At 38.0% G+C, this 18,652-nt stretch overlaps 2 long non-coding RNA genes across 3 annotated transcripts; both read left to right on the top strand.

Moving 5' to 3' along the window:
* Nucleotides 1-1,146: 1,146 nt before the first annotated feature.
* LOC121143798 lies at nt 1,147-4,586 on the top strand. The gene is made up of 3 exons (XR_005881123.1): nt 1,147-1,265; nt 3,276-3,308; nt 4,329-4,586. It is a non-coding gene; the product is annotated as an uncharacterized LOC121143798 (long non-coding RNA).
* Nucleotides 4,587-5,881: 1,295 nt separating this feature from the next.
* On the top strand, nt 5,882-14,168 carry LOC121143717. 2 transcript variants are annotated; one of them, XR_005881049.1, is made up of 4 exons: nt 5,882-7,082; nt 10,806-12,129; nt 12,845-12,957; nt 13,064-14,168. It is a non-coding gene; the product is annotated as an uncharacterized LOC121143717 (long non-coding RNA). The 2 variants fall into 2 exon arrangements; XR_005881048.1 differs by having other exon boundaries at nt 12,845-14,168.
* Nucleotides 14,169-18,652: the final 4,484 nt, after the last annotated feature.

Genomic DNA, 18,652 nt, shown 5'->3' on the forward strand with positions numbered 1-18,652 from the left:
TTTGGATTCTCCTGCCTCTGTGTAATGCTCTTCGGCTGTGCTTGGAAACTTTAGGTGGGCTCACATGTTATAAACTGAATCCTCAGCATATGATAAATTGTCAGATTTTTGGCTGTATTTGTGAACACTGGCCGGCACTAGCACCTGTAGTCATCCTGGGTGTGGTTTAGGCACCATCACTTAGCAAAGCCACCTGGGCTCTGCCCAGATGCTTTCTGGAACCTGTAGTTCGCAGCCACCCTTTCAGAGTGTGTGTGCTGGGCAGGCCATGGCATGGCTCTGGCCATGGATTGGCGGCCTCACTTAGCATCCATGCACAAGGCGCCTGGATCTTGCAGTGTCTTCTGAGCCTGTGCAGCCACTGCTGGTGTGAGATACCTGCAAACCACGAGGTGCCAAACACCCAGTTAGGATGGGGGCTTTTAACATGCCCCAGGGGTGGAGCCTTGAATGGTGGGTTTTCTAAAGGTGGAGTCTGAACTGAGATGAATCCAGGGGAGTGCTCGCCTTGGCACCCCGAGGATGGGATTTGGAAAGGTCCTGCCAAACACTATCTGAACTCACACAAGCCTCTCTCTACCTGCATCTCCCTATTATGGTGGAAGCTTAACCTAATCTGCCTTCTCTGACTCTTCAAGCTCGATACCTGAGGTGTACAGAATGACAGTTAACCCATACCTCCTGTTGAATGTGAGCCCACCAACTCCTGACTCCCCCCGCCCCCAACACGCACACATTCGTCTCTTGTCAGCAGGAGGAAGCCAGACTTAAACGGACGCCCCTATACCCGAGGAGTCTGGGTTGTTTAGGTGGAAGCCCTACTGGCTCCTGTATCTATACAAAGAAGTTGGAATGTTTGGTAGACCCGTTCCAAACACCGGCCTCCAGGTGACAAGGGTGGGCCCTCCCCTGGAGTCACCTCAGTCCAGACTCCAACCTTAAAAAGGGCTTCACCCCTGGAGGGCATTAAAATCCCCACCTCTGGATTCACCTCTTGGCTTCTGGTTTTCTGTTCCCCTGGGGCCACCCAGGAATTCTTTGCTCAGGTTAAACCATTATGCTGTGCCTCTTCTGCTCACCTGGTCCTGTCACTCAGGTCTCACTAGCCAATCAGAGCCTCTAGCGGAACCGCCAGTCAGATGGGCGGGTTCTTCCTGGAGCCAGGATTTCTGCTCAGCTCTTTGCCTCAGGAAATTAGAAGTTGTCTTCTTTCCTGTGCCTTTGGTTCTGGGGAGAACGTTGGTCATCTCAGCAGCTGCACTATGGTGAGTGAGGTGCTGCTCTTCACAAACTGAGAGGAGCGGTGGGCCAAAGTGAGTGAGGGACTGCTTCCCCCATGTGAGGAGAGTGGCTGGCCATGATGAGTCAGGGCCTACTGTCCTCAGAGTAGGTGGAGAGTCCGACTGAGGCTCGGAAGCCGGCGTAGTTGGTTTTCTCTAGGCTGGGTGGGAGCCAGAGGCCAGACACAGAGTTCACCATATTCTTGCCTGGTCCTGCCTGGTCCAGCGTGGTCCTGTGTGATCCGTGCAACTCTGTGAGCCGGGCTGGCAGCCTCTGAATAACTTCACTTCCGGGCAGAGGATTGGGAGAGAAACTGTGTTTAGAAATATCCTAGTTATTGATATCTCTGTGGTGCTCATATCGTCACACATTTGCTAAAGTCGGAGAGTACTAATCTCTCTAGTATCTTCCAGAAGTTCTGCACTTTTAACATTTAACATTTAGGTTTAGGATCCAGATGAAGTTAATTTTTTGGAGCTTGTAAACCGTATCTCCAAGTGTGGTAGTATTTTGTTTTTACTTTAACAAATAAAGCCTGCCAGGCCATGGTGGCACACACCTTTAATCCCAGCACTTGGGATGCAGAGGCAGGTGAATCTCTGTGAGTTCAAGGCTACCCTGGGCTACACTAGATTTTCTAGTCTAAAAGAGAAACAGAACCAGGTGATGTTGGTTCAAACCTTTAATCCCAGTACTTGGAAGATGGAGACAGGAGTAATACGGCTGGGTGGAGAGAGGAATATAATGCAGGAGGAGACTGAAGCTCATTGTGTTCAGTCTGAAGATTCATAGGAACAGGATTGCTCTTTTGTTCTGAGGATTCAGTAGAGTTAAGAACTAGGGGTTGACTGCTCTGCTTCCCTGATCTTTCACCATTAACCCCTATATCTGACTCTAGGTTTTTATTATTAAGACCAATTATAATTAGTGCTACAATCTCCATTGCTAACCTGTAATGCAGAAGAGTAGAATTCATGGTAATAGAATTGATAGTTTAAGGATTTACCAATTCTTAGAAGGTGTTAAGTCACACAAAGCAGAATTTATGTAAGGGAGGGTTGTATCCCAAATACCCCAAAGATAAGTATGCTAACCACACCTGTTAGAGATTAGTATTTTTTAGATGTAATGTTTGTTCACCAGGATTAAGTAACCTTTATAGTCCCATAACAAAAGAGACAACCCTGACTTACAACCAGCCAAAAGGACCACCTCCCCATCAAAGGCCTCTAACATGCTGCACAAGAGGACATTATAGGGTCACAACCAACGTTAAGTCCCAGTGTGCAATAAACTTATAATAATTCTAGAACAGTGGCTTCTCCAGTCTTTTTGAAAATTAGTTTTGAGACAAAGTCTCCTATATTAATTGAGGTGGACTTGAACCCTGTCTGAGGTCACACAGGGCATTGCTCTTGTTTTCCTCCTGACTAAACACCATAAATTCTTGGATTACAAGTCTATAGCATCACAGAGTTCTAAAATTACCAGTTTGAGTAACATAGTTGACTGTCCATTGCAGTAACAGGAAAAGGAATTGTGTGTGGAACATGACTTCTCCCTTCAGACAGAAAAGGAGGAACAGTGCACTGTGTACATTGCAGGGAGAAACAGTCTAGACAATAACTATATCAGAGAGTGGAGTTTAAGGCAGTGAGCTGCAGTGGTCTCCATTATAAAAAAGGGCCTGATGGGGCAGGGTGAGTGACTTTCTGTATAATTTCCCTGCTTGTATTAATTCCTTCTATGTGAATGGAGACAGGCAGAATTGGTGGGTGTACAGTTTAGTGAGGATAGCTTGAACTACTAAATATTCAATTTTCAATTAGCCAACTCTCTTATGCAGATATGTACAATTCTGGTTGACATAGTTAAGTCAACTCAGAGTTTTGAGACACAGGCTGTTGGCTGTAACTCCATGCATCAGCTTACAGCACTCATGTTACATGTGACAAAGTCACACAATGTCTTATTAATGTCATTATCCCTACCAGGAAAATACCTACTCTGTTTCAAAGTCAATATAGGTAAGTGTTCTTTCAATCTTTTTTAATCTCTTTAAAAAAGTCAATTATTGATAACATTTTTAAAATTTCATTTTCTTTAAATGCATTACTGCCATAATCCCTTTAAAATTTTTTTCATTGTTTCCTGCTTTAAGAATTTCATTCCATTTTTTTCTTAAGTGCCACTTATTCATTTCTTTATCTATTTATTTATATGTATCAGTTTAGAGCAGTGCTTCTCAACCTGTGAGGTCACAGCTCCCTTTGGGGGAATCAAATGACCCTATCACAGGAGTGACCTAAGATCACCGGAAAACACAGATATTTATATTATAATTAATAACAGAAAAATAATAGTTATTAAGTAGCACTGAAAATAATTTTATGGCTGGGGGTTACCACATCATGAGGAAATGTATTAAAGGGTCACAGAATTAGAAAGGTTGAGAACCACTGGTTTTGATCAATGTCTCCTATAGCTCAGGCTTGCTTCACAAGATGTAATTGATAATTGCTTTGAACACCTAATCTTCAGTGTCTGTTGTTTTATCCCCTTCTTATTTCTAATTTTTTAAAATTTCTATATCTTCTCTCTGCCTTTTAGTTGATTTGGATATCTTGTTGATATCACTGATTTATGGTATTGTTCTTTATTTCTATTTTACTGATTTCAGCATGGAATTTGATTATTTCCTGCTGTCTACTCCTTCTGGATGAGTTTGTTTCTTTTTTTTCTAGAGCTTTTAGGTGTGCTGTTAAGTCACTAGTGTGAGATTTCTCCAAATTCTTTATGTAAGCACCTAGTGCTATGAACTTTCCTCTTAGTACTGCTTTCATAATGTTCCCTAAGTTTGGATATGCCATGGATTCATTTTCATTGAATTTTAGGAAGTCTTTAATTTCTATTTTTATTTCTTCCTTAACCCAGTGGTAATTCAGTTGATAGTTGTTCATTTTCCACGTGTTTGTATGCTTTCTTTAGTTTGTGTTGTGATCTGGTAAGATTAGTGGGGTTATTCCAATTTTTTTCTATCTTTTGAGATTTGCTTTGTGACCAAGTGGACAATTTTAGAGAAGATCCCATGATGTGATGAGAAGAAGGTATATTCTTTTGTTTTTGAGTGAACTTTTCTGTAAATATCCATTAAGTATCTTGAGTTTGATGTGTGTATTTGGGGCATAAATGTTAACAACTGAGACTTCATTTTGATGTATTTCCTCTTTGAATATGAAATGTCCTTCAGTTCTTTAAATTAGTTTTAGTTAGAAGCCTATTTTGTTAGATATTAAGGTAGCTACACTGGCTTGCTTCTTAGTTCCATTTGATGGGAAATTCTTTTTCTGACTCTTTATTTAGAGGTAATATCTGTCTTTCAAGTTTATGTGTGTTTCCTGTATGCAACAGAAGAATGGATCCTGTTTTCATATCCATTCTGTTTGTCTGTGTCTTTTTATTGGTGAATTGATATTAAGAGATATTAATCCCAGTGATCGATAATTCTTGTAGGTATTTGATTTTTGTCATGGTGGTGATCGTGTGTGTGTGTGTGTGTGTGTGTGTGTCTGTGTGTGTTTCCTTTTTCTGTTTTGCTGATGTGATAGTATCTATTGCCTGTGTTTTTGTAAGCGCAGCTAACTTCCTTGGGTTGGAGTTCTCCTTTTAGCACTTCCTGTATGGCTGAGTTTGTGGGTAGGTATTGTTTAAATCTGGTTTTGTTATGAAATATCTTGTTTTCTCTTTCTGTGATCATCTAAAGTTATGCTGGGTGTAGTAGAAGAGAATTTCTGGGTAAACTCGGGGCAGTTGGGGTGGGTGGGTAAGATGGCAACAAGTAGTGTCTTGTTGGCTTGGTTGTGGGTGGAAGGAATGGCAGAATAATTAAAGGTATATCTAGAAGGGGGCATTTTGGGGATAGGGAGGAACCTGGTGCTAGGGAAACACCCAGGAATCCACAAGGATTACCCCAGCTAAGATTCTTAATAATAGTGGATATGTACCCTGAAATGGCCATCTCCTATAATCAGATCTGTGACTAGTTGTCATCAGAGAGCCTTCATCCAATACCTGATGAAAGCAGATGCAGAGATCCACAGCTAAGCACTGGGAGTCCTGCTGAAGACATGGAGGAGTACCCAGGAGAATCAAGGTCACAACAGGGGAACCCATGGAGACAGCTCACCGGTGCTCATGGGAACTCATGGACCCTGGACTGAGAGCTAGGCATAGGACTGACCTAGACCCTCTGCATGTGTGAAAATTGTGTTGCTTTGTCTGTTTGTGAGGCTCCATGCAGTGGGATCACGAACCATGATGGTTTGCCTCCTCCAGCTTTGATGCAGGGGGAGGAACTTGGTCCTGCCTCAACTTGATGCCATGGTTTGTTGATTCCTATGAGAGGCTGGCCCCTTTCTTTAAGTGGGTGGAGGAGGAGTGGATGGGGGCTACATGGGAGGTGAGGGGAGGGAGTGTGAGAAGAGGAGGGAGGGGAAACTGTTTAGTATATAAAATAAGTGAAAAAAATTTAATAAAATTAATGAACAGAATTAAAAGGTATCAAAGTGATAATAATGTGTGAGAGGTATCTTGGCTGGTAGGTACAAACCACAGCAGGTAAGGGACAAACACTCCCTGCAAACAGAGCTTACAGGAAGTTTTATTAGAGGAAGACCCCCTTGAGGCAATACACAGTGCCAATGGGGACCACGTATAAGAATTATTAACAGTTACATAGCAATTTTCAACTTTGGGCCCCAACAAGAAAAGAGAAAGCATGCACTGTATATTAAAATTAATAATAAATAAATGATAGAAAATAAATTTCAGGCACTAAAACATACAATTATTAAGCAAAATAATTGTGACAATACAGATGACAGGATATTTATATTTTCTCCATGTTTTGTATGTACCAAGTTGAAAACACATTCAGAAAAAAAAAGGAAATACAATCAACCCCAAACAAAAATGTTGTTAATGGTGTCATAGTAGGTTTGGAGCTGTAGGACACTGAGCTAAGCCAATCATTGCATAGCATCATCCTAACCTGGCCAGTGTCAAGTAGGAGAATGTGGTTCTTGGCCATGGGAGAGGTTTTTCTTATTTCATTAATGAAAATAACTCAGAGTCCAATAATCTTCATAATTAGCATCTAATGTTTCTTCTAAGCCTTCTTATTTTTGTTACTATTATGAACAAACAAATGATAAAATCATGATTTATGCTATATGGTGTGATAGTCTGTTGAGGATGTTGAGGCTGGGATGTGAGTTCATTTGGCTCTGTGGAAAGAAGACTCTGATGTACTTTTAATAATGAACTTATTCATAGCTGAGGGGGTCTCCAGCCTCAGTGGACTGAAGTTCTTTCCCTATGGTCAGGGCATTTTACTTTTCTCAATATTTATACTTTAGCCAGTTGGTTACCATATGCTCAGAACAACTTGAATGAGGCTTTCAAAAATATGAGGCCAACTGCAAATCTTGATTCATCAGGTACCAGTTATGTCTATTAACAGGCATTACTTTAACATGGTGATATCCCATTCAAGGAGTTCAGAAACAACAGTGGCGACCCTCCTATTCAGTTTTCTTTTTAAGTGACTTGGTGATTGTTACATTAGCTGTGTTGTCAGTATAACTTTCTTTTTATACATTTATGGTATATTTTAGAACACGGTGACCTGTGTAGATGTTCATTTTGACTTCATTCAGGATTAGTGGGCTTTGCTGGATCCTTCCCAGAAGAATCTCCTTAAAGATGTGATGGTGGAGACTATAGGAACTTCACTGCTATAGGTAAGACTATGAATTTTCTTTCACATTTTAAAATAAGGGGGCAACTGTCTCTTGGTTATTGATGCTCTTCTGTAATTACAGTTGAAACTGAGCAAGGATGATGTGAATGAATCAGGCATGTTTCTAAGGTTCACTGAAAGTAATAAATGTTGCACAATTTCCAATAATATATCAGACATTTTCTGGTACTATATTTTAGGCTACACAGAAGGTAATTTTAATGTACAAGCTGTAGGAGGAAGCCTGTATGCCGCCATTAACCATGTGACTTACTAGAGGCTTGTACAGATGAGGTAATAAAAGGGCGGTTTACCACACCGCTAACCACACCCACTTTAGGCATGACTAAAGACGTATACGGATGGATGTTAAGACGTATACATACATAGGCGGTGAACTATGCCACTAGCCAGGCCCACTTTTGCGGGGAAGGCATAAAAGACAGCACACAGGAAGCCTTGGTCTCTTTTCTCGGATTTCGGCTTCCGGTTTGGCAGCGAGGAAAACCACTGGGCTCATCTGGGTTACTTGCTTAGTATCTTGTGAGTAATTTCTACAATAAATACTTAGTTTTACTTTCAGTAAGTGTGCTGTTTATTGTTACAGCATCAGTCTGGTGGCAGCCTTCTTGGAACCAGTCCCCTGGGGTATTTAGTCCAGGCTTCCTCATAGATGTTTAGCTGTTCTAACATATTAGGTGTATCAGCCTCGTGTTCTTTATTCTCATCTGTAAGAGGGTTGTCATGAAGCTTCAAATAGATCTCGATGGCAATTCTGGCTGCAAAACGTATGATGCTGAAGCACATCTTTTAGCTTTAGTAAGTCCACATTGATCTAAGGGTGATCTTCCTCATACCGTATGTATGAAAGTCAAACTGGTTATCGGTGATTTCTATAAAATGTCTCTCAATTTCATGACATTTCTTGAGTGCGTCACCAAATCTGTTTATCGCTTTGTATGCCTGGGCACACTCCGTCTGGAACCACATGCGCTGCATCTCATTCCGGTTCTCTACTGCGGATGTCCCATCCCTTGTAAACTTGGAGCACATTTCTTCAGCCTCTTTAATCAGATGGGCTTTTAATATGTATTTTGCACACTTGGAATTAATAAATCTGTCTGCTCTCCAGGGCCTGGGCTTCATCCATCCACCTGGCAGCTTCTTTAATGTTCCCAGCATGCTTATAGATTTTAGCTTTTACAAGAAAGTGTTCTATTAATGTTGGTGTACTTTCAATAGCAGTATTTATGTATTCCAGAGCAATAGATGGCTGACCAATCTTATCATAATGTTGTGCCAAATAGTATTGGACCCAAAGTAATGTGGTGGGTGGCTCCTCCTTTCCATCATCATTGGGGTTAAATAAGCGACAACTTTTTAGAGAGGTTTCATAACCAACTACTAGTTCTTCTACAATTGCCACCTTCTCCTTATCTCGGTATAAAGACCTCAATGTATTGAAGACAGGAGGACAACCCTTACTGAAATTCATCCTTAGGAATTTATCCAAACACTCCTTAAACTTCTCTCCAGATATGCCTCAGAACCAATTTTAAGGTGTCTGTAAGTTTTAAAGAAAGCAACAGTATAATTAAAGTGCATTGATGATTATTAAATTCTCAAAAAACCATTTACCTCAGTGTCAATTAGGTGAATTGTGTTCACAAGGCATAAATTTAAGAGAACAGACAAGGAAACCATGCCTTAATAGATACCACCATTTCAACCATGGCCTCATGATAGCTCTGCTGTGTACCTGCCAATCCATTTAGTTTCATACCACTCATGTTACATAAGGTATGCTCATTGAATAAGTCAAAAATACATGTCCAAAATCCTCTAATAAGCAAATAGTTCATAGTAAAGCTTGTGTTATTCACATACTTGTGACTTTGCTAATTTTAGTGAGAGGAGGAGTCAAGAGACAAGGATGGCTGTTGTGGAGAAACCTTATTATCTATACCATATGTCTACGAGGAATAGAAAGTTAAATGGTGTAAATGTAATGTGGACACCTTTTATTTGTTACTCTTCCTTTATTAAGTATATCATATGTCACTCTTGATACAAGCCATAAGAACATAGGGATATCTAAAAAAGCAGCATAGCCTGCTCTCTCTCTCTCTCTCTCAGAACAATTAGAAGATATGTAGCAGCCCCCACTTTGAATAGATTTGTTGAATGTGATGCAAGTTATAAGTAATTGCTTTTCCAGCTTCATTGGCAATATATCAACAAACTCACATTTCAGAAAAATCCAATCGTACTAGGAATATGTATATACTTTTGTCCTGGTTCATTTTACAAATGTAGTATGACTCATACTATAGTAAAATATATGAGTTTTTTCTGTTCTCTTCAAACATGTGGAAAACTCTCATATATAAAAAAGATGCTATATGAGTATTAGATATATTAGAACAAAGAGTAGAATTTTTCAGTTAGTCAATATTTTGATTTTCTAATCATCAACTCTTAATTTTCATTTGTTATAAACATGCAATACAAAGTGGCAGAAGAATTTTTAAGGCCACTTTGGGAATTGTTGAAATGTTTTATTTAATACAAGATAAATTCCATTGATTTTGTAATAAAATTTAAGTCCTAAAAAAAGAGTGCAATAAATGTGAACCATCACAGGTATATTCAAAGATCCAAACCAACCTTAATGAAGGGGAACAGCATGAGGGTAAACAGTGATAAAACCTTAAGATCTGATTATTCTTTATAATTAGACCAAATTGTAAAATTAATTCATACAGTTATATTCAACAGTGGAATGGATGTGTTAAAATTTTAGTACTGTGCCAATTATCATTGCAGGCATGAAAGAAGTCATACTGGAGAGAAACCTGAATATTCTCGAGGTGTTAAAGTCTATGTATATCATAATCATCTTAAAAGGCATGAAAGAATCCATAATGTAGAGAAACCTTATGAATGGAATGAATGTGGGAAAGCCTTTTTACAACAGAGTTATATCCAAATTCTTAACATTACCCTTACTGGGGAGAAACACTATGAATGTAATCAATGTGCCAAAGGCTTTACACAGGACAGTATTCTCCAAACACACAAAATAACACATACAGGACAGAAACCGTATGAATGTAGTCAAAGTGATAAAGCCTTTCACATCACAGTATTCTCTTAATGCATAAAAGAACACGTATTGGAGAGGAACTCTATGAAAGTAATGTTGTAAAGCCTTTGTACATCATTGTAGTCTTTGAAATTATGATAAAAAATCATACTGCAGAGAAACTATAAATGTAGTCAGTGTGGTAAGGTTTTACACTTTGTGGTGGTATACAAGAGTAAAACTTTTAGTGTTCGATCATTCTGTTAAAGTCTGTTCATATCACAATAGTTTTTGACGAACCGAAAAAACTTGTACAGAAGAAAGTCTGGCTATAAAGGATCTCTAGGTAACACGTTTTAGCTACACAAGAGCATTCCGGAGAAAATAGTTTCACTGTGTCAACTATCTGTTTAAGCAGTATAATGCCCATCTTTATTTTGTTTGCACTTGAAACTCATATGGACAAAATCCTACAAATTTAAATGATAAAGTAACCCTTTTAGATTTCCTCTTCAATGACATGAAATCACTAATTCAGATATAGAACTTTATGGATATTTATATGTGCCTTTTCTGTTGTGATATAACATAATGTCTACATCACCTCATGAAAGAATTTAATCTGACTCTTGGTTCCAGAGGGTTACAGGATCACCATGAAAACAGCAAGGCAACAGGTGTCAGACATGGCAGATATAGCAGGATGCTAAGATCTCACATCCTCAACCTGCAGAATGAACCAGACAGTGGGAACTGGAAATGGTATGCAGATGTCAATTATAAAACCATACCCCCAGTGACATATTACCTCCAGCAGGGCATCATTTCCTTAATCATCTCGAATGATACCACCAACTGGGAAGTATTGATTTCTCTGACTTCAGAACTACATGCTCGCTTTTTGTTATATGAAGCAGATCATGATACAGAAAAACTGTAGGTAAGCCTTTATCAGCCTCAACATCTGGGTTATAGGAATGAATGCTTTGAAAAGAAAAATAGTCATGATTGGAAACGTTTAATGATTTTTGTTAATTTTTATTTTGTTATGTCAGTGTGTCTTTAGATATGTGCATGTTCTTAGAATGGTAAATCCTTTAGTCTTCATGTATTTATTTTTAACAGAAATCACAGAATGTTGTCAAAAACCTCACCTTGATTCTGGGCAGGGATATGTCTTAACTGCTTGACCCTGTCTTTATCCCTCTCAATATTTTAGACCTTGGTCCTGGAAATGAACTTTTAACTGCTTGATCATATCTTTAGCCATATGGTATTTTAAACCTTTATATGTCATCTTGACATTAGGAAACAGGGAGGAATGAGAAAAATCCTGTTCATGTAAACAATATGGTAAAGAATTTACATATCACAGTTGACTTCAGTTTCAATGGAAAGAATCTGTTTCATCTATTTCATTCAAGTATGATGGCAGAGATCACAGCATTGTAGTTTCTGATTTTGAAAGTTTTGTATGAGGTATTAAAATGTCCTGTATATGTGGCAAATCCACATACTGAAGTTTATTTGCTAGTTCATGTATTCCTTCAGTTTATCTGCTGGTTCAGAAATTCCTTCTTTGACTCTGTTCATCTTCTGTTGTGCTTTCACTTGATGATAGGCAATTTTTTTACTGAAATGTATAGAATGGGTTGATTATTATCTAAGTGGATCATTGTTTACTTAACTATTAGGTAGTGTTATACTTTTCACATAAAGGTCTGTGAAAGGTTGATGGCTTCTTGTTCCTGTTTTTTTTTATGTTTCCACAAATTCCCTTCAGACGTCATTGTTTGTTATCCATCCTGGTTTGGATGTCAGTACTTTGTCATGGCTACCTTTGAACTCCTATGTCTCATGTTTCATCCTCATGAGTTCAAGACCAAGGGTAGATGATGTACCCCTGATGTGTGCTCCTTTGTTGACATGTTTCAACAATGTTAATATTAACATGCTTAAGAAGGTAAGAAAATACTTCATGTGTCTATCCAAAGAATTGTTTACATTTTACATCTGTCTGTTAGAGATATAATAAAATAGAATAATCAGTAATCAACTGTGTATTTAAAAACATAGCTTGTTGTACTATGGATATGTATAGTTTTCAATATCCTGCTTCTTCATGATGCAGTTTTTTTTTGTTTTTGTTTTTTGTTTGTTTTTTTTTTTGCTTTTTGAGACATGGTTTCTCTGTGGCTTTGGATGCTGTCCTGGATCTAGTTCTTATATACTATGGTGGTCTCGAACTCACATAGATCCACCTGCCTCTGCCTCCCTAGTGCTGGGAATAAAGGCGTGCATCACCACTGCCCGGCCATGATACAGTTTTGATTCATTTGCCGCTCATCTTGAAGTATTGCCATGACATATATTGAGATGCCATATATTGTTAACATAGATTTAAATTTAAAAACATGTCTGTTGTGTGTGTGTGTAAATGTGATTATGGCTTAGAATGTGTAACATATATGTTTGTGGGTTTTCTTTTAGCCCTTTCAAGGTCACGTTGTCAGCATTATACACCACAGACATTTTTCCTTCTAAGGCAGCTCACTATTGCTAAAATAAGCTTAGAAGCATCATGTCAGTATAATATTATATTCTATTCAAATTGTAATTGACATTAAAGAGCAACAAGGTATATATTTATGCTGCCATCTTTTTTGCATCTTTGTTAGTTTATTCTGAGTACTAAACTCTTGTGGCCCTGATGTCCGCAAGAGCCAGGGAGATGAAATGCCAAGTTAAGGGATGGTGTGATGAGCCACCACATCTGCTGTTCCCATTGTAGGTAGGTGGTGTCTGAGAGCATTGCTTGTTTTCTTGGTCACTGTTGTTGGAGAGGGGGATATTTAAGGACCAAGCTTTCACTGCACCTCTGATGTCTTTTGTCACAGGAGCTCCATGGCAGGTTTTTTATCTTTCCACACTGGAATGCTGATGGAATGACAGGGAGAGTCTTCACTGAAGACAAGACCTCAGCAGTTAGTGAGGAGAGGGGCTGATGCCTGCCACCTATCTAGATATGTGAGAAAGGCCTTGGCTACACTTTTTTGCCCGTAGGCTGACCCGACAGGGTCCCTGTGGTCAGATGGGTAAGGAGTCACCTTTTTGTCCCTTGCCCTTCCTGGTATGGTGAGCATTCTTGGCTAAACCAAGGCCATGTGTACTTTACCATAGATGCACCCAGGGGTAAAGGGGGCTCAGAGGTCCTCCACCCACACCCAGGCTGTTCTTGTTCCTCAGGGGTTCTGCAGTACTCTTTTTTGTAAGTTTGTAGCATTAAACTAATTTGGAAGATGAAGTTGGCTTTGCCATGCAACTCTTAATGTGCTGGCTAACTGGCATTTGAAGCTGGTATGTTTTTTGAATAATTTGCCTTATCCTATTCTCAAATTACAGCCGCCCCCGCACCTGTAACTGGCATTAATCCTTCACTCCTCCCGTCTCCTTTCCCCCTGCCTCCTCTTTCCCCTACTTCCATCTGTCATTTCCTCCTAAGTTTCCTTGTGTCCTTTCCCTATCTGGCCCCTTGACCTCTGCCTTCTCCTCCCCCTTCTCATGCCCTTCCCTTCCCTGTCCTCTGCTCAGGTACATTTGATGAAGTAACACTGAGTTCGTATGTTCATCTGTGCTGTCTTCCCCAAAACTGTCAATGCTAGTGTAAAAGCAGCCATTGTAGAAACTGTCCCACTGGACACCCCAAATAAAATCAAGACAAACAGGAGCTTGGGCTACTGCATGTGCATTTGATAGTTATTGAGTTTTCTAATTTGATTATATTTTTCTTAACAGAACACATGCCAGAGAGTGAAGGAGGAAATTATCAGACTTGTAGGTGTGTAAACAGAAGACACAACCAGGAAGAAAGGTTACAAGAAAAGTAGAATGCCCTGAAACCTTCCTCAACAGTGACCTCTTTGAAGATCGCAGGATTGAAGAAGAGATATGATCCCAGAAAGGTAAGTAAACACAAAGTGGGTTAGAGTTGGGTTTAGAGTTAGAAGAAGTTAGAAGAAGAAGAAGAAGAAGAAGAAGAAGAAGAAGAAGAAGAAGAAGAAGAAGAAGAAGAAGGTTAGAAGAAGAAGAAGAAGAAGAAGAAGAAGAAGAAGAAGTAAAGAAGAAGAAGAAGAAGAAGAAGAAGAAGAAGAAGAAGAAGAAGAAGAAGAAGAAGAAGAAGAAGAAGAAGAAGAAGAAGAAGAAGAAGAAGAAGAAGAAGAAGAAGAAGAAGAAGAAGAAGAAGAAGAAGAAGAAGGAAGAAGAAGAAGAAGAAGAAGAAGAAGAAGAAGAAGAAGAAGAAGAAGAAGAAGAAGAAGAAGAAGAAGAAGAAGAAGAAGAAGAAGAAGAAGAAGAAGCAAGAAGAAGAAGAAGAAGAAGAAGAAGAAGAAGAAGAAGAAGAAGAAGAAGAAGAAGAAGAAGAAGAAGAAGAAGAAGAAGAAGAAGAAGAAGAAGAAGAAGAAGAAGAAGAAGAAGAAGAAGAAGAAGAAGAAGAAGAAGAAGAAGAAGAAGAAGAAGAAGAAGAAGAAGAAGAAGAAGAAGAAGAAGAAGAAGAAGAAGAAGAAGAAGAAGAAGAAGAAGAAGAAGAAGAAGAAGAAGAAGAAGAAGAAGAAGAAGAAGAAGAAGAAGAAGAAGAAGAAGAAGAAGAAGAAGAAGAAGAAGAAGAAGAAGAAGAAGAAGAAGAAGAAGAAGAAGAAGAAGAAGAAGAAGAAGAAGAAGAAGAAGAAGAAGAAGAAGAAGAAGAAGAAGAAGAAGAAGAAGAAGAAGAAGAAGAAGAAGAAGAAGAAGAAGAAGAAGAAGAAGAAGAAGAAGAAGAAGAAGAAGAAGAAGAAGAAGAAGAAGAAGAAGAAGAAGAAGAAGAAGAAGAAGAAGAAGAAGAAGAAGAAGAAGAAGAAGAAGAAGAAGAAGAAGAAGAAGAAGAAGAAGAAGAAGAAGAAGAAGAAGAAGAAGAAGAAGAAGAAGAAGAAGAAGAAGAAGAAGAAGAAGAAGAAGAAGAAGAAGAAGAAGAAGAAGAAGAAGAAGAAGAAGAAGAAGAAGAAGAAGAAGAAGAAGAAGAAGAAGAAGAAGAAGAAGAAGAAGAAGAAGAAGAAGAAGAAGAAGAAGAAGAAGAAGAAGAAGAAGAAGAAGAAGAAGAAGAAGAAGAAGAAGAAGAAGAAGAAGAAGAAGAAGAAGAAGAAGAAGAAGAAGAAGAAGAAGAAGAAGAAGAAGAAGAAGAAGAAGAAGAAGAAGAAGAAGAAGAAGAAGAAGAAGAAGAAGAAGAAGAAGAAGAAGAAGAAGAAGAAGAAGAAGAAGAAGAAGAAGAAGAAGAAGAAGAAGAAGAAGAAGAAGAAGAAGAAGAAGAAGAAGAAGAAGAAGAAGAAGAAGAAGAAGAAGAAGAAGAAGAAGAAGAAGAAGAAGAAGAAGAAGAAGAAGAAGAAGAAGAAGAAGAAGAAGAAGAAGAAGAAGAAGAAGAAGAAGAAGAAGAAGAAGAAGAAGAAGAAGAAGAAGAAGAAGAAGAAGAAGAAGAAGAAGAAGAAGAAGAAGAAGAAGAAGAAGAAGAAGAAGAAGAAGAAGAAGAAGAAGAAGAAGAAGAAGAAGAAGAAGAAGAAGAAGAAGAAGAAGAAGAAGAAGAAGAAGAAGAAGAAGAAGAAGAAGAAGAAGAAGAAGAAGAAGAAGAAGAAGAAGAAGAAGAAGAAGAAGAAGAAGAAGAAGAAGAAGAAGAAGAAGAAGAAGAAGAAGAAGAAGAAGAAGAAGAAGAAGAAGAAGAAGAAGAAGAAGAAGAAGAAGAAGAAGAAGAAGAAGAAGAAGAAGAAGAAGAAGAAGAAGAAGAAGAAGAAGAAGAAGAAGAAGAAGAAGAAGAAGAAGAAGAAGAAGAAGAAGAAGAAGAAGAAGAAGAAGAAGAAGAAGAAGAAGAAGAAGAAGAAGAAGAAGAAGAAGAAGAAGAAGAAGAAGAAGAAGAAGAAGAAGAAGAAGAAGAAGAAGAAGAAGAAGAAGAAGAAGAAGAAGAAGAAGAAGAAGAAGAAGAAGAAGAAGAAGAAGAAGAAGAAGAAGAAGAAGAAGAAGAAGAAGAAGAAGAAGAAGAAGAAGAAGAAGAAGAAGAAGAAGAAGAAGAAGAAGAAGAAGAAGAAGAAGAAGAAGAAGAAGAAGAAGAAGAAGAAGAAGAAGAAGAAGAAGAAGAAGAAGAAGAAGAAGAAGAAGAAGAAGAAGAAGAAGAAGAAGAAGAAGAAGAAGAAGAAGAAGAAGAAGAAGAAGAAGAAGAAGAAGAAGAAGAAGAAGAAGAAGAAGAAGAAGAAGAAGAAGAAGAAGAAGAAGAAGAAGAAGAAGAAGAAGAAGAAGAAGAAGAAGAAGAAGAAGAAGAAGAAGAAGAAGAAGAAGAAGAAGAAGAAGAAGAAGAAGAAGAAGAAGAAGAAGAAGAAGAAGAAGAAGAAGAAGAAGAAGAAGAAGAAGAAGAAGAAGAAGAAGAAGAAGAAGAAGAAGAAGAAGAAGAAGAAGAAGAAGAAGAAGAAGAAGAAGAAGAAGAAGAAGAAGAAGAAGAAGAAGAAGAAGAAGAAGAAGAAGAAGAAGAAGAAGAAGAAGAAGAAGAAGAAGAAGAAGAAGAAGAAGAAGAAGAAGAAGAAGAAGAAGAAGAAGAAGAAGAAGAAGAAGAAGAAGAAGAAGAAGAAGAAGAAGAAGAAGAAGAAGAAGAAGAAGAAGAAGAAGAAGAAGAAGAAGAAGAAGAAGAAGAAGAAGAAGAAGAAGAAGAAGAAGAAGAAGAAGAAGAAGAAGAAGAAGAAGAAGAAGAAGAAGAAGAAGAAGAAGAAGAAGAAGAAGAAGAAGAAGAAGAAGAAGAAGAAGAAGAAGAAGAAGAAGAAGAAGAAGAAGAAGAAGAAGAAGAAGAAGAAGAAGAAGAAGAAGAAGAAGAAGAAGAAGAAGAAGAAGAAGAAGAAGAAGAAGAAGAAGAAGAAGAAGAAGAAGAAGAAGAAGAAGAAGAAGAAGAAGAAGAAGAAGAAGAAGAAGAAGAAGAAGAAGAAGAAGAAGAAGAAGAAGAAGAAGAAGAAGAAGAAGAAGAAGAAGAAGAAGAAGAAGAAGAAGAAGAAGAAGAAGAAGAAGAAGAAGAAGAAGAAGAAGAAGAAGAAGAAGAAGAAGAAGAAGAAGAAGAAGAAGAAGAAGAAGAAGAAGAAGAAGAAGAAGAAGAAGAAGAAGAAGAAGAAGAAGAAGAAGAAGAAGAAGAAGAAGAAGAAGAAGAAGAAGAAGAAGAAGAAGAAGAAGAAGAAGAAGAAGAAGAAGAAGAAGAAGAAGAAGAAGAAGAAGAAGAAGAAGAAGAAGAAGAAGAAGAAGAAGAAGAAGAAGAAGAAGAAGAAGAAGAAGAAGAAGAAGAAGAAGAAGAAGAAGAAGAAGAAGAAGAAGAAGAAGAAGAAGAAGAAGAAGAAGAAGAAGAAGAAGAAGAAGAAGAAGAAGAAGAAGAAGAAGAAGAAGAAGAAGAAGAAGAAGAAGAAGAAGAAGAAGAAGAAGAAGAAGAAGAAGAAGAAGAAGAAGAAGAAGAAGAAGAAGAAGAAGAAGAAGAAGAAGAAGAAGAAGAAGAAGAAGAAGAAGAAGAAGAAGAAGAAGAAGAAGAAGAAGAAGAAGAAGAAGAAGAAGAAGAAGAAGAAGAAGAAGAAGAAGAAGAAGAAGAAGAAGAAGAAGAAGAAGAAGAAGAAGAAGAAGAAGAAGAAGAAGAAGAAGAAGAAGAAGAAGAAGAAGAAGAAGAAGAAGAAGAAGAAGAAGAAGAAGAAGAAGAAGAAGAAGAAGAAGAAGAAGAAGAAGAAGAAGAAGAAGAAGAAGAAGAAGAAGAAGAAGAAGAAGAAGAAGAAGAAGAAGAAGAAGAAGAAGAAGAAGAAGAAGAAGAAGAAGAAGAAGAAGAAGAAGAAGAAGAAGAAGAAGAAGAAGAAGAAGAAGAAGAAGAAGAAGAAGAAGAAGAAGAAGAAGAAGAAGAAGAAGAAGAAGAAGAAGAAGAAGAAGAAGAAGAAGAAGAAGAAGAAGAAGAAGAAGAAGAAGAAGAAGAAGAAGAAGAAGAAGAAGAAGAAGAAGAAGAAGAAGAAGAAGAAGAAGAAGAAGAAGAAGAAGAAGAAGAAGAAGAAGAAGAAGAAGAAGAAGAAGAAGAAGAAGAAGAAGAAGAAGAAGAAGAAGAAGAAGAAGAAGAAGAAGAAGAAGAAGAAGAAGAAGAAGAAGAAGAAGAAGAAGAAGAAGAAGAAGAAGAAGAAGAAGAAGAAGAAGAAGAAGAAGAAGAAGAAGAAGAAGAAGAAGAAGAAGAAGAAGAAGAAGAAGAAGAAGAAGAAGAAGAAGAAGAAGAAGAAGAAGAAGAAGAAGAAGAAGAAGAAGAAGAAGAAGAAGAAGAAGAAGAAGAAGAAGAAGAAGAAGAAGAAGAAGAAGAAGAAGAAGAAGAAGAAGAAGAAGAAGAAGAAGAAGAAGAAGAAGAAGAAGAAGAAGAAGAAGAAGAAGAAGAAGAAGAAGAAGAAGAAGAAGAAGAAGAAGAAGAAGAAGAAGAAGAAGAA

This window comes from Mesocricetus auratus, unplaced genomic scaffold (genome assembly GCF_017639785.1).
Source record: "Mesocricetus auratus isolate SY011 unplaced genomic scaffold, BCM_Maur_2.0 Super-Scaffold_100013, whole genome shotgun sequence".
In the NCBI taxonomy this organism is placed as follows: Eukaryota; Metazoa; Chordata; class Mammalia; order Rodentia; family Cricetidae; genus Mesocricetus; species Mesocricetus auratus.